The sequence below is a fragment of the Phragmites australis genome, chromosome 4 (genome assembly GCF_958298935.1).
Source record: "Phragmites australis chromosome 4, lpPhrAust1.1, whole genome shotgun sequence".
Taxonomy (NCBI): domain Eukaryota; kingdom Viridiplantae; phylum Streptophyta; class Magnoliopsida; order Poales; family Poaceae; genus Phragmites; species Phragmites australis.
In genome coordinates, this window is record NC_084924.1 from 15,983,571 (window position 1) to 15,998,159 (window position 14,589).

Here is a 14,589-nt window from a genome sequence, read left to right on the forward strand (position 1 = left end):
ATCTAATTTATAAATAATTCATAAGCAGAAACTGATAAACTGATATAATCATATCATCAGAGCATAATCTAGATATGTGTGTGAAATCACTGCATATGACTAGATCTAATATACTCAAAATTAGGAACTACAGGAAATAAAGTACGAGAAACATAATTTTTACGTATTGGTCCTGTGTGATGAAGGTTGCTGAAGATGCTGGTTGTACCGTGTTGATGGCACGATCGATCTTGCTGATGACGTGTCGAAATTGTTGACAATGATAGCGGCAGCGCCCAAGCGACCAGGAAGACGAGCAGTGGTGAAGAACTTGAGCAGTCACGCGGAGTGCTTCCCAAAAACCTTATTCGCCCTCTCCCGGTGCAAGATCTCAAGAGCGAGAGTTTCGGAGACCTGCTCTTCTAATTACCGGTGCACGCCAACACCGGGAGTAGACTACAGCAGCAACACAATAGAGAAAGAGGTAAAACCCTAACTCTTGTATAGACTCACTACATAAGAGCATTCCCAATTTTAAGGCTACTCTCAATTAGCAGTCTATGTTGCATGTCTTCCCAAAGAGGTGAGGGTCCTTGCATATATATAGAGGGAAAACCCCCCACCTCCACCTTCATTAGCAATATAGTACTAATAAAGGGTGGGCCTCAACATAGGTCACATCTCCATAATATGGACCTTTGAGATTTATTAAAAATTATTACATGGGCTGGCCTCAATAATTCTAACAATCCCCCATCAGATCTTAAAGTCCCATAGATAATTACTAGTTTCCCATTGTTGTTTGATATTCCAGTGTTTCAGTGGAGACTGTTAAGTTGAACATCCATCTAGAACATCAAGCTACACTTATTCACAATTTGAACAATAGACTATGCTTTGAATTGCAAGTTTTGTGCAAACAAGTTTCACTTAAAGTCATAACTGATACTTGGCTGCCAGTAGACTACCCCGCGAGTGTAGCATATAAGTCCTACTCCATGATCTCTTCATGAGTTTACTAGAGATCACCCAAATCTCATAGACTGCGACCAATTGTCAAACTCATATATGTGTGTTCTTTCAAGAATTCCCTGTAGGTCAGCATCTTTGTTACTTAAAGCCAACATAACACATTAAGACATTAGCCAACCTGCCTTACAGATATCTAAGAGTATTGCATCTTCACTCGAGTGGGTCAAACAACAAAGGTACTCTCCTCTAGTTAGACCAATAGCTTATTCTTCATAGGTCCTAATTCACGGGATCTCCGATCACATGGGTTGGGTTACCACTATGGTATAACTCACATGGGTCTCATACCCATCTCCTTCGATGCATTATCTATTACACTCCGTGATAGTCCTTTTGTAAAGGGATCTGTCAAGTTCTTAGGCGTTTGGATATAAGCAAGGTTATCACTCCGAAGTTTCTCAATTTCCTGACAGACTTTAATCATCTCTTTACGTGCCTTGAGGACTTGTCATTATCCTTAGAACTGTTTACTTTGATAATAACCGTATGTTTATCACAGTTTATAAGGATAGCCGATATCGATTTCTAAACCATAGGTAAGTCCATCAACAACTCACACAACCATTCTGCCTCAACAGTCGCTGTGTCTAATGCAATGAGTTCTGCTTCCATAGTTGACCTCGTCAAGATAGTCTGTTTGCAAGACCTCCATGACACAGCAGCACCACCTAGAGTGAATACATATCCACTTGTGGTATAAATCTCATCAGCATCAGATATCCAGTTTGAATCACTATAACCCTCTAGTACCGATGGGTACCCGGAATAGTGAAGACCATAACTCATAGTATCAAGCAAATAGCGCATCACTCGTTCAAGCGCACACCAATATTCATCACCCGGGTTAGAAGTAAAGCGACTCAATTTACTCATAGCAAATGAGATGTCAGGCCTTGTAGCACCAGCTAGGTACATGAGTAATCCAATAATCTGAGAGTATCTCAGTTGATCCCTGCCACTTTTCTTATTCTTTCGAAGTATCACACTAGGATCATAAGGTGTTAGAGAAGACTTGTTGTCCTAGTAACCAAAGCGGCTCAAGACCTTCTCAACATAATGAGGTTGTGTAAGAGTAATCACATTCTCTCCTTTGATTAACTTGATGTTTAAGATTACATCAGCCTCACCCACATCTTTCATATCAAAACTTTGAGATAAGAAAGACTTTGACCTTATTAACCACGTCAAGATTTGTCCCAAATATCAGTATGTCATCAACATAGAAGCACAATAAAACTCTCTCACTCACACCATGACGATAGTACACACATTTATCTGCCTCATTGACCGAAAAACCTATAGATGTTAAAGTTCTGTCGAACTTCTCATGCCATTGTTTAGGAGCTTGTTTAAGGCCATACAAGAACTTCAACAACTTACACACCATATCTCCTTGACCTTTTACTACAAACCCATCAAGTTGTTCCATATAAATTTTCTCGTTCAACTCTCCATTAAGGAAAGCTGTCTTAACGTCCATCTGATGAACGATGAGACCATGTGAGGCAGTCAAGGAAAGTAGCACTCGGATAGTAGTCAATATTGCAACAGTTGAATAAGTGTCAAAAAAGTCTTCATCTTCCTTTTGGGTATAACCCTTGGTCACAAGTCGAGCCTTGTACTTTTCAATAGTACCGTTGGGCCTAAGCTTCTTCTTGAACACCCACTTGCAACCCACATGTTTGCATCCATAGGGTTGTTCTGTGACCTCCCAAGTTCCATTTGCGAGCATGTAATTCATTTCGCTCCGTACAACCTCCTTCTAGTAGTCTGCATCTGGAGATGCAAACGCTTCTGAAATAGACTTCGGAGTGTCATCCACAAGGTACACAGTGAAATCATCACCAAAAGACTTTGCAATCCTTTGTCTCTTACTCCTCTTAGGAGTTTCACTGTCATCCTCCTCAGAATCTTGCTCATGTACTTGTTCAATAATCTCAAGAGATGGAGTAGGTTCAGAAATTATCTCAGAAGATAGTCTAGACATGTTATGTAAATATTTCATAGGAAATATGGGCTCAAAAAACGTTGCATCACGAGACTCCATCATTGTATCGACATGCACGTCAGGTACCTCAGATTTAACCACTATAAGCAATGCTCTGATGAGCATATCCCATAAAGACACAATCCACTATTTTAGGTCTGAGCATGCACTTTTTAGTTATTGGTACATTGACTTTCGCCAAGCATCCCTAAGTGCGCAAATAAGAAAGTAATGGCTTTCTCCCTTCCCATTCTTCATATGGGGTTTTCTCCTTATCTTTGAGAGGAACTCTATTCAGGATATGACATTAAGTCAACAAGGTCTCCCCCACCATGCCTTAGATAATTCCGTAGTGTCTAACATGGCATTAACCAAGTCAGTCAATATGCGGTTCATTCTTTCGGCAACCCCATTTGATTGGGGTGAATAGGGAGGTGTCATATCATGAATAATCCCATATTTCTCACATAATAAATTAAAATCACTAGAGAAATACTCTCCACTACAATCTGTCCTAATTCTTTTGATCTTTCTATCTAGTTGATTCTTAACTTCTACCTTATAGATTTTAAAGTGATCTAGAGCCTCATCTTTCATTTTCAACAAATAAACATAGCAATATCTAGCAATATCCAGCTTCGCCAATAGTCACCACATTAGCAATCTTTGAGTTTTGCTTTTGTGAAGCCTTTCTTCCTTTGCGGTTTGGACAATCCTTGGTGAAATGTCCAATCTCACCGCACACAAAGCAAGACAGTTTTGCTGTGTTCATCTTCTTCTTCACGAAGGTGGTAATTTTATTTGGCTTATTATCTTTCCCTTTGTTCTTGTTGTGGAAGGGCTTTTGCACCATATTGGCGCTAGTCCGTCCCTCGCCTCCTTTTAGACTCACATCCTTAGCCCGAGCTTTCTCCTCAACATCAAGAGACGCGATCAAACTCTCAACAGTAATATCTTGTCTCTTGTGCTTTAGAACAGTGACAAAGTGTCTCCACGAAGGAGGTAACTTGGCAACGATGCCTCCAGCCATAAACTTGTCAGGTACATTGATCTTGAGGAGTTTGAGTTCCTTCACGATGCACTGAACCTCATGAGCCTGCTCGACTACAGAGCGATTTTTAACTATCTTGTAGTCATGATACTGTTCCATAATATACAATTCACTTCCTGCATCTGATGCACCGAATTTAGCATTCAGTGTATCTCACAACTCCTTCGCACTTTGTATGTGCATATACACATCTCAAACACGATCACTAAGAACGCTAAGAATGCATCCTACAAAGAATGCATTGGCATCGTAAACGCCTTTTTCTGCTCAGCATTAAGGGTTCCTTCCTACTTGCTATTAGCCACCCAGTAGACTTTTATAGTCGTTAGCCACATAGTGACCTTGACTTGCTATCTTTTAAAGTGCACATCAGAAAACTTGTCTAGCCTTAGTGCATCGACAAAACCACCCATTGATAAACCTAAATGCCTACAATAAGGTTTTTGGATTGATGGAATATAAGGCACTTTTAGGTTTAATTTAATCTATAAATAATTCATAAGTAGAAACTGATAAATTGATATGATCATATCATCAGAGCATAATCTAGACATGTGTACGAAATCACTACATATGACTAGATCTATTATACTCAAAATTAGGAACTGCAGGAAATAAAGTACGAGAAACATGAATTTTACGTACAGGTCCTGCATGGTGAAGGTTGCTGAAGATGCTGGTTGTACTGTGTTGATGGCATGATCGATCCTGCTGACAACGCGCCGAAATTATTGACGATGACAACGGGTAGTGCCCAAGTGACCAGGAAGACGAGTCGTGGTGAAGAACTTGAGCAATCGCGCGGAGCGCTTCTTAAAAACCTTATTCGTCCTCTCCTAGTGCAAGATCTCAAGAGTGAGGGTTTCGGAGACCTGCTCTTCCGGTTGCCGATGCACGCCGACGCCGGGATGGACTAGACTACAACGGCAAAATAATAGAAAAAGCGACAAAACCCTAACTCTTATATAAACTCATTAAAGGAGAGCGTTCCCAATTTAAATGCTACTCTCAATTAGCAATCTATGTTGTACGTCTTCTCAAAGAGGTGGAGGTCATTGCATATATATAGGGAAAACCCTCCACTTCCACCTCCATTAGCAATATGATACTAATAAAAGGTGGGTCTAAACATGTACTACCTCTCCACAATATAGGCCTTTAAAATTTATTAGGAATTATTACATAAACCGGCCCCAATAATTCTAACACACCCGGTCCGGTTAAAAGATATGTGGCGTATTATCATGCGTGGAGAAAAGTTTAAATTTGGCATATGAAAATAGTATCTATGTATTTCTCTCAATAAGCGCTTTCATAAAGTTACAATTTTCTATGTTTCTAAATATATTACAGTATGAACTGCAATAATGCATTTCAGATATCATATTGATTTCCAAAACATAAATTAACTGTGACATAATGAGTCTCCGTGGATAAAATCTTGCATTTATATTGCTTGCAAACCAAACCTAATTTTTTTCGATTTTTTATTCTTTGTCATATTCCATTGCATAAAAATGTGGGGTTGAACTTGGTGCTCAACGGATTGCAACTTTCCCAACTTTTCGCTGTGGGCGGTGGTAAATAGATTCTGTATATATTTTTCGCGACCAGGAACAAATATTGTTCCAGGCAATTGGAACGAAAAAAAGCCGGTACTGGGGAATCTTCTCATCCTATCTCCTTGCTGTTTGAGCGCGACCTGATGGCGAGACGGGGAAGCAGCTCGGCTAATCGCAGTTAGCTTATGTATGAATCTATATCTATATTTTTATAAAATATATGAGTTATAACAGATTTGATATATTTCTATTATCTATATGAGTTAATCAAATAGTTATCGTATAAAATTGGATCACGTTACTCCTTCAAATAATACATTTAATCTCTCATTATTTGTATTACATACCTAGACATCTAATACTTACCTTCCATATACTTAAAAAATACATTTAATCTCATATTATTTATCTTCTATACGTAGACGTCCAATGTTTACATTTTATATATCGGGTTTCTGCAAATGGTGCACCACCTCCTGCACTTCATCTATAACGTCGGGTTTTTCAGAGTGTACGTCACTCCCACACTTCGCCTACAACGTCATGTTTTCCTATTTTTTATGCTATATTTTTACCTTTTTAAATTGTTATATCATATTAATTACACGTGCGTGAAACATATACGCAATTATTAGTCTGTTCTAATTATCGAGGACACCAAGCTTTTTTTTTTTTGGTTTCTTTGGTTGATTAACTCTTCAAGATATAGCACCAACGTTATTCAACGAGCACTTGCAAATATTTACGAATAATTTTAGTCATTTTTGTGCTGTAAAAAATAGATTATACAGACCTTTTGCATATTAAAATTTTCTTTTGTTTTGATAATATTGAGCATTTGGTTATATTTTTGTACAACTTTTGCAAACACACAAGTTTCAACATGTTTGACACGTATGTTTCTTTAAGAACTTTTAGAATTGCAAAATATGCATGTGACCATGATTTTAAAGAAGTGAACCGACCACCTATCCAGGATCCACCTTTTAAAACTATGTGTAGAAGCACCAAATAAAGTTGGAGGGAAAATAAATCACAAAAATATTATGAAAATATATTTAAACTCGTAAATATTTTAAAAATTGTATCTGTGGATTTTTCATAATTTGGAGTGTATTTGAAAATGTGTCAAACTTATTCAATTTTTGTGAGTAAAAATAAATTGAAAAACCCGTTGAACAGTTCTAGCCCTGAAACGACCCCAGCGCATCTCTGTCAGACTGTCACTCCCCCACCTGGATCTCCTCGACACGCGCTAGCAGCCCACATCGGCAGCACGGCCACTTGCACACCGCCTGACAACGGCCCCAGCGACGTGACTGATGCTACTGAGATTCTGTTTGTAGGGCTTCAGGACCCAATTTCACCTGCTCACGGAGTTCTTTCTCTGGGCATCTTTTGGTAGATGCAAGTTGTGTTACACCATCTCTAACTATATTCTTTTTATTTTATTTTTTTCTCGATTCTCTTCTCTGTTTTTATTTTTTTTATTTTCTCTTATCTCTAACAGCTTCTTTTCGAGAGGAATCGTGAAGGGAAAGGAGAGAGAATTCCGTCCTGAAAAGAATGACTCTAAAAATTCCTTCGTAACGCGAACCGTGAAAGGAAACCGTTGAAACGCTGAAGAGAACGAAAATATCTTCACGACAGGATTTCCACCCGCGACGAGAATCCCTTGAGCATAGTCTTACGGAGGAATCTGTTGACCATCTCCTTCAATCCTGTCTTGGAGGTAATGCTCTATTCTTCAATATCCATCGAGTTGGTGATAGAATTTTCAGGTTCTCTATTTCATCAAAGCAAGTGGGGATTTTCATCTTTCATCAACAATGGTACGAGTGTGACAACTTCCAGGTTTTCTTTCACCTTTGGCGTGAGGGAGGTGGCCGTTGGGCCAAAGAATCCTCGGATTGGCAACGTGAGCAACAATCTGAATGGACTGAAGTTACAAGGAAGAAGTCAAATAAAAAAATATCTTACGCAAATGTGGTCAGAAGGAAGCTGTCTGGTGATCGCCATGGTTTATCTGCACTCTCGGCCAATGAAGGTACGCCCAAATCCAAGATTCTTACAGGGGCAAATGCAATTTTTCTAGCCCCTCGTTCTGGGAATCTTCAATCTGCCCATGTTGGTGATGAACCTCCCTTCAATGCTCACAATGCTTCTAACAATCTCAAGGTTTCTCTTCCTCAACGCACATCTGCCTTCGATCGCTTGATGTTTCCTTGAAAATCTGTGTTTGATAGATTGAATCAGCCTGAGGGCAACAATGAGGAGGTTGCTAATCAGAATGCCCCAAATCTTGGGATAACTGACCTCAATCTCCCTGTGGAGGAAGAAGAACATGAACATCCTAAAGCTGATGCTGCAGATGTTGAGGAAGAAATTGTTGAAGATAACCCTGACTAGCCTGAACTTTCTCCACCACTAAATGTTGCTCAAATCAGCCTCTCTCTCAATTATGTTCCTCAACATCTGCAGGGAGCTTTGTTCACTTTCTGGGCTCTCTCTCTCTCTCTCTCTCTCTCTCTCTCTCTCTCTCTCTCTCTCTCTCTCTCTCTCTCTGGAAACTCTCTGGGCTCTATCTCTTCAGGGAGCTTTGTTCACTTTGTTCCTAACCTCAACCTTGACCTTGCTCCAGAAGTTGTCCTTGGATTGGCAGCTCATGTTCCTAACCCAGAACCAGATGTCTTTCTACCACATGAAATTCAGCATAATGAGCTAATGGGTGGTCCTGTTGTGGATTTAAATGTCCAAGTGCCAGAAGCCAATCCCCAATGAACTAGGACAACAGAATAATGTGGAGTTTTTTTTTTTGCCTAGGGTGATGGCATGAACCTGCAGATTGTCTTTATGCGCCATTTGAGAGATCAAGTAGCTGACCTTGTTTTTTAGCCTTTTTGGCAACAAGACAAGTGGTCAACTACCCCTAAGACATGCAGAAGCTCACAACCTGTGGACCAAATATTTTAGCCCCTTGAGTGCTCATGTTACTGTGTCCATCGTATCACCTGGGCTGCCTTCTTCACAAAATTGTTCCTCTCATCAACACATTTTGAATGGGCAAAAACAATTTTAAGCTCGAAAGCCTGGCAAATCATAGCTCCTCAGACTGAAGAAACTACACCTTTGCAGTTCCTCCTCCCTCTGAATGTCCCAAAAATGTTAAGCTGGCCTGCACTCAGGAGCTCAACAAAGAGAAAGAAATGGAGGTTGATCTTGAGAAGGACTCTCCGTCAAATACTTCTACACCTAGACTCCCAGGAAGCTTATGACAGGTGATAGCTCACTCCCAGTGGTGGACACTGAAGTCAAGAGAAGTCTAAGAAACAAAGAAAAATGGTGGCTACAAGAGTAACATATCTAAGGACAAGCAATGTCTAGCTTGTAATGCCAAACCACCTGTCATCCCTAGCAAAATCATCAAAAACCTAGGGCAATCCTTTTGTCTGATGAGGCATGAGAGATGCTCTCAGACTCAAACTTGGCAGCAAATCATACTTTGAAGAAGGTGGTGAGCCAAGAGAAAGCCCAAGTCACGCAAAAAGCTGCCAAACCCAAGACAAACAGTAAGCCCAATAATGATGAAAAGCCCAACAAGAAGGCCGAGAAGTGTCTGTCCAGAGAAGATTGGGAAGCTCAGCTGTGACATGCTACTTCGGCTCTTTTTGGAAGTTAATAGATTTGAGTTGCTATCTTTTAATTCCACTAGATGGAGATGTAACTTGTGATGAACTCACTGTTTTCTGGAACTACTCTCTCTGGATGTCTATCTGCCAGCTTCATTATCATATCCACTTCTTTTATTGTATGATATGGATGTCTTCTCTTAAGCTTATGGGTACACATCAAAATATTATTTGGGTGAATTAGACTTTTTTTACTCATATCTTATGGCTACACATCAAAACATTATTTTTGGCGAATGGAAAATCTTATATAGGAATATTAGAGGGGTTAATGTAGAAAAGAATTGGGATGCAGTTAGAAGTAAAATCATTGAGTCAGGTTGTAATATTCTATGTTTACAAGAGACTAAAAGATCCACTTTTGACAGCAGCTATATCAAAAAAATTTGCCCCCCACAATTTGATGGTTTTGAATTTTTACCCTCTAATGGTGCATCTAGTAGGATCCTCAAAGCCTGGAAAAGTAAAAAATTCACAGGTCACCTTGCCTTTCATAATGACTTCTCATTCTTTATGGATTTTCTTTCAGTCGCCTCTGGGGCCATGTGGGTTCTAACCAATGTATATGGCCCATGCACACCAGATAGCAAACTCGTTTTTATTGAATGGCTAAAAGGGATTGAAATGGCTGATGAGGTTGACTGGCTATAATTTTAGGGGATTTCAATCTAATTCGTTCTCCCTTTGACAGAAACAAACTTGGAGCAGATGTCAATGAGATGAGGGCAGATCCAATGAGATGTTCATGTTTAATGAAGCCATTAGCAAGCTGAGATTAGTAGAACTACCTCTAAAGGGCAGATCCAATGAGATGTTCATGTTTAATGAAGCCATTAGCAAGCTGAGATTAGTAGAACTACCTCTAAAGGGCAGATCCTTTACTTGATCAAATAAACAGCACAATTCATGTAGACGGAGAGTCCTTGATCAAATAACCAGTCTGATTTTACTAAAGAAGAAATTGACAAAGTAGTTGCAAACCTCCCATCATACAAATCGCCAGGACCATATGGTTTTTACAAAGTTTTCTTAAAGAAATGATAGCCAATCATTGCTTAGGACTTCTACGATTTATGTCACACATTATGTGATGTAAATGTCTCCCAGAGCATCAATGGTTTATATATCACCCTAGTTCCTAAGATGGATGCTCCAATCTTGGTGGGTGATTTCAGATCTATCTCACTGCTTAACTGCACCATCAAAATCATAACCAAAATATTGCAGAAAGACTACAACAGGTCACTTTACTCCTTGTGCACCAAAACAAATATGGATTCATAATAAAGAGAACTATTTAGGATTGTCTTGCTTGGTCCATTGAATATTTGCACATCTGTCGCAGGACAAAAAGGGAATTTATTATCCTTAAACTGGACTTTGCAAAAGCATTTTATATCATTGAACATCAAGTTATCCTAGCTATTCTTCAACACAAATGTTTTGGGCACAAGTGGCTTCAATGGATTCAATCAATTATGAATGATGGTACTTCACCTATTCTTCTTAACGGTGTCTCAGGGAATGTATGTCATTGTTGCAGATGTGTCACAAAAGGAGATCCATTATCCCCTCTTCTATTTGTGCTTGCTGTAGACCTACTCCAAACAATGCTTAACAAAGCCAAGGATCAAGGACTCTTATCACTGCCCATACCAAGAGCTAGGAATGACTTTCCAAACATTCAACATGCATATGGCACCTTAGTGATCATGGAAGTCCGCCCAAGATAGCTCTTTATTCTAAAGGCCCTATTAAACACTTTTGCTAATTCTACAGGTCTGAAGGATAATTATAACAAACCGTGCATGTCTCGCAGCAATGTAGATTCAACAAGAATGAATCTGCTCTCCAATACTTTCAGTTGCAGAATGGACTCTATGCCGTTTACCTACCTTGGTCTTCCCCTTGGGCTCACAAAACCAAAATTTGATGACTTCATCCCTTTGGTTTAGAGAATTGAAAGACAGCCGGTTAGTTGCTCCTCCTTTCTTACACAAGGTGGTAAGCTAGTGGTTAATTCCTTTTTGTCTTTGTTGCCCACCTTTTACATGTGCACAGTCAAATTGCCTTCAACTGTGATCAAGCAAATAAGCAACCACTTGCAAGTTGGAATATGGTTTACATGCCTAAAAGTGAAGGAGGACTTGGTATAATCAAGCTTAGTGTACAAAATGAGATTCTTCTTCTGAAAAATTTAGATAAACTCTTCAACCATCAAGACCTCCCTTGAGTTAGACTGGTTTGGGATAACTATTATACAAATGGAAAACTTCCAGGTATGAGCAAAAAGGGATCTTTTTGGTGGAAAAGCATTACTCATCTTCTGGATACTTCCAAAGGACTTGCTGTTGCACAGATAGGAGATGGGAGCATAATTCATTTCTGGCAGGACATATGGGGAGGATTGCTCCTGCTACAATCATTCCCTGAGCTCTGCTCCTTCACTAAGATAAAAAAACATTTCCCTAAATTTAGCTCTAAGCAGGCATAATTTGCATGATTTATTTCACCTACTAATGAGGACATTATTCCTTCGGATATGTGAAACACTACTCCTCAAGAGATACAAAAACTAATTACAAGACTACGTGCGTGATAATTAAAACATCAGGTGAACTTGTTCCTCGTTGCTCATACTTTCTTGGACACCTCTTTCCATAGCTACACAACCCTAGGTTTACCTCCTCACATCCCCTATATATATACAGTAGTCATCGTAGTTTAGGCTTAGATTTTGCTTAGATTATTCTGTTTTTAGATAATTTTGGTTCTTGTTCAGTTTGTAGAACCCCAACTCAAATACTTCATTAGTAATTAGCAATATTCTGATTGCATCTACCTGTTCTTTCTTATGTTCTCGATTCTCTTGTAGGAAAAGCTTTCTTGGTGAGGTCAACCGTGTCTTGGCATGGTTGATAACCACAGAGTAGTGATTGCGAGGGTTCTCGGTCTGTTCTGATCGGAGCATTTGGATCATCAACGTCGGAACTCCACCAATCGACTTATTATAGTACCTTCGGAAGATCGGGTATACTCTCACCCATCATTACTCTCACCAATCATATTTTTATTACCCTTATACCCCTGCTCTCCAGGAAAATTTTGTGACCCACTCACCTCACTGGACCCAGAAAAGGTAGTAGAAGAGTTTTGAGTTTGTGCCACATTCATAAAAAAAGAGAGAGATAAAAGAAAGAAAAAAGCAAAGAGTGCCAAAGAAGTAGCAAAAAAATCAAAAAAAAAAGAGGAAGAAGAAAGAAAATTCAGTTTGCATTGCGCATTTAATTTGTTCAATTGTGCTTGTATCTATCCTATCTTTTCAGCTTGCTTGGGTTAGTTCTAAGAACACGTACGAGCTAGCAACAATGATGAGTACCGTGGATTTTTATTCATCTTTCCTAATCTAATTTCATTTATTGTTATTCTTTACTACTAAATATTGCCTGTCCAAGCTCCACCTTCTCTCGATTAGAACTATTCTCCCCTTACAACCGCCTCACTCGCACCCGATAAGGTGTCACGAACCAGACACCGATTGTGCCACCTGTTGTTATTGCTAAGAGCACTTCCAAGAGTGTGGTAAGATGCTTGAGAGTGTGTGATCCCACATCCACTACCTAGTAGTTGATAGGGATATTTGTTGTCTCTTGTTTGCTACTAAGTATGGCAGGTGAAGCATCAGATGCGCAAGAAGAACTCTCGATGGTGTTGGATGAGCACCGCCAAACTATCAATGATGGAATGTATAAGAACCTTGCGGAAACAAATAATATATTGCAGTGACTCAATGATAATATTGTAATGCTCAATGCACGTTTTGATAGGTTGACCAATCAGGCACCAAACAACATGCATGTGGATCCTCATTGTGCATCCCATGAACATGAGGAGTCCATCACGGATGATGAAATTTTGAGGTAAGAACACGACGCCTTTGATGCATGACAAAGGAACCGATTGAACTTCAACCGTCAAGATATGAGAGGTAATCATTTTTAGCAACATACTACACGTGTTAATGATGATCTATTTGCTAAAGTTAAGTTTACCACACCATCTTTTACAGATGTTTATGGTGCTGAAATGTATTTAGATTGGGAGATGATGGTAGAACAAAAATTTAATTCTCACTTAGTTCCTGAAGTGCATAGAGTTAGACAAGTCACTAGTGAATGCAAAGATTTTGAAATTACCTTGTGGAAAAGGGTATGCAACGATGTGTTAGCACCTACAACATGAGATGCTTTGAAGATTTCTATGTATAATAGATTTGTTCCACCTTTTTTAAATGTGATTTGCATAAGAAATTGAAGTACCTAAACCAAGGTAATAGATCTGTAGAAGAATATTATTAGGAGCTACAAATTAGTATGCTGCGTTGTGATATTATTGATTACAAAGAATATGATAATGTTCCTTGATTGTTCCAACTTGTATGTTTGGCAGAAAAAGAATTGCAAGGACGACAACAGAGGCTAAGGAACAATTTTGGAAGCACGACTACACCAAGATCAACTCTGGGACAAGTCAAAACAACCCCACCTTCCGCTACACGATTTGCTGCCCCTTTCTCGAGTAGGGCACGTTCAGCAACACCTCTGACACCATCACAAGCACCCAAGGTAAGCAAATCTACTAGTGTGCAGGCTCCAACCAAGAGCTCTTATTCGGTTGCTTCTACGGGCTGTACAACAGGGATTGTATGCCACCGTTGAAACGGAATATGTCATATCATAAAGGATTTCCTAAGTCAGCGAGCGTACATTGCAATAGAAGACAGTGGCTATGTAAGTACTAGTGATGTCGATGATGATTAGTCTCTTGCAGCTAACCATGCAAGTGATGAGGACGAACAAGAGATGAATAGCGATCATGGGGAAGAATTGAGGGCCACTGCTATGGAGGATTATATGACCCTCATTGTGCAGCGAGTGTTAAGCACTCAAATGGAGAAAGCGGGACAGATAAAATGCCACAATTTATTTTAGATGTTCCTCATAGTCAAGGATTGCCATGTTCGTGTCATTATTGATGGAGGGAGTTGTAACAATTTGGTAAGTTCAAATTTGATCAAGAAGCTTGCCTTATTGACAAGAACATATCCTCATCCATACCACATTCAGTGGTTCAACAACAGTGGTAAGATGAAGGTAATACAAACAGTTAGGGTGTATTTTTTAATCGGTTCATATCATGATTGTGCTAATTTTGATGTAGTGCACATTCAAGCATTCTCACTTTTGTTAGGTTAACCATAGGAGTTTGATACTAATGTCACACATCAAG

At 39.4% G+C, this 14,589-nt stretch overlaps 1 long non-coding RNA gene across 1 annotated transcript; it reads left to right on the forward strand.

Annotated features, from left to right (window-relative positions):
• Positions 1–180: 180 nt before the first annotated feature.
• LOC133914240 (uncharacterized) lies at positions 181–14,335 on the forward strand. The gene is made up of 3 exons (XR_009909202.1): positions 181–463; positions 13,128–13,288; positions 13,750–14,335. It is a non-coding gene; the product is annotated as an uncharacterized LOC133914240 (long non-coding RNA).
• The last annotated feature ends 254 nt before the right edge of the window (positions 14,336–14,589 follow it).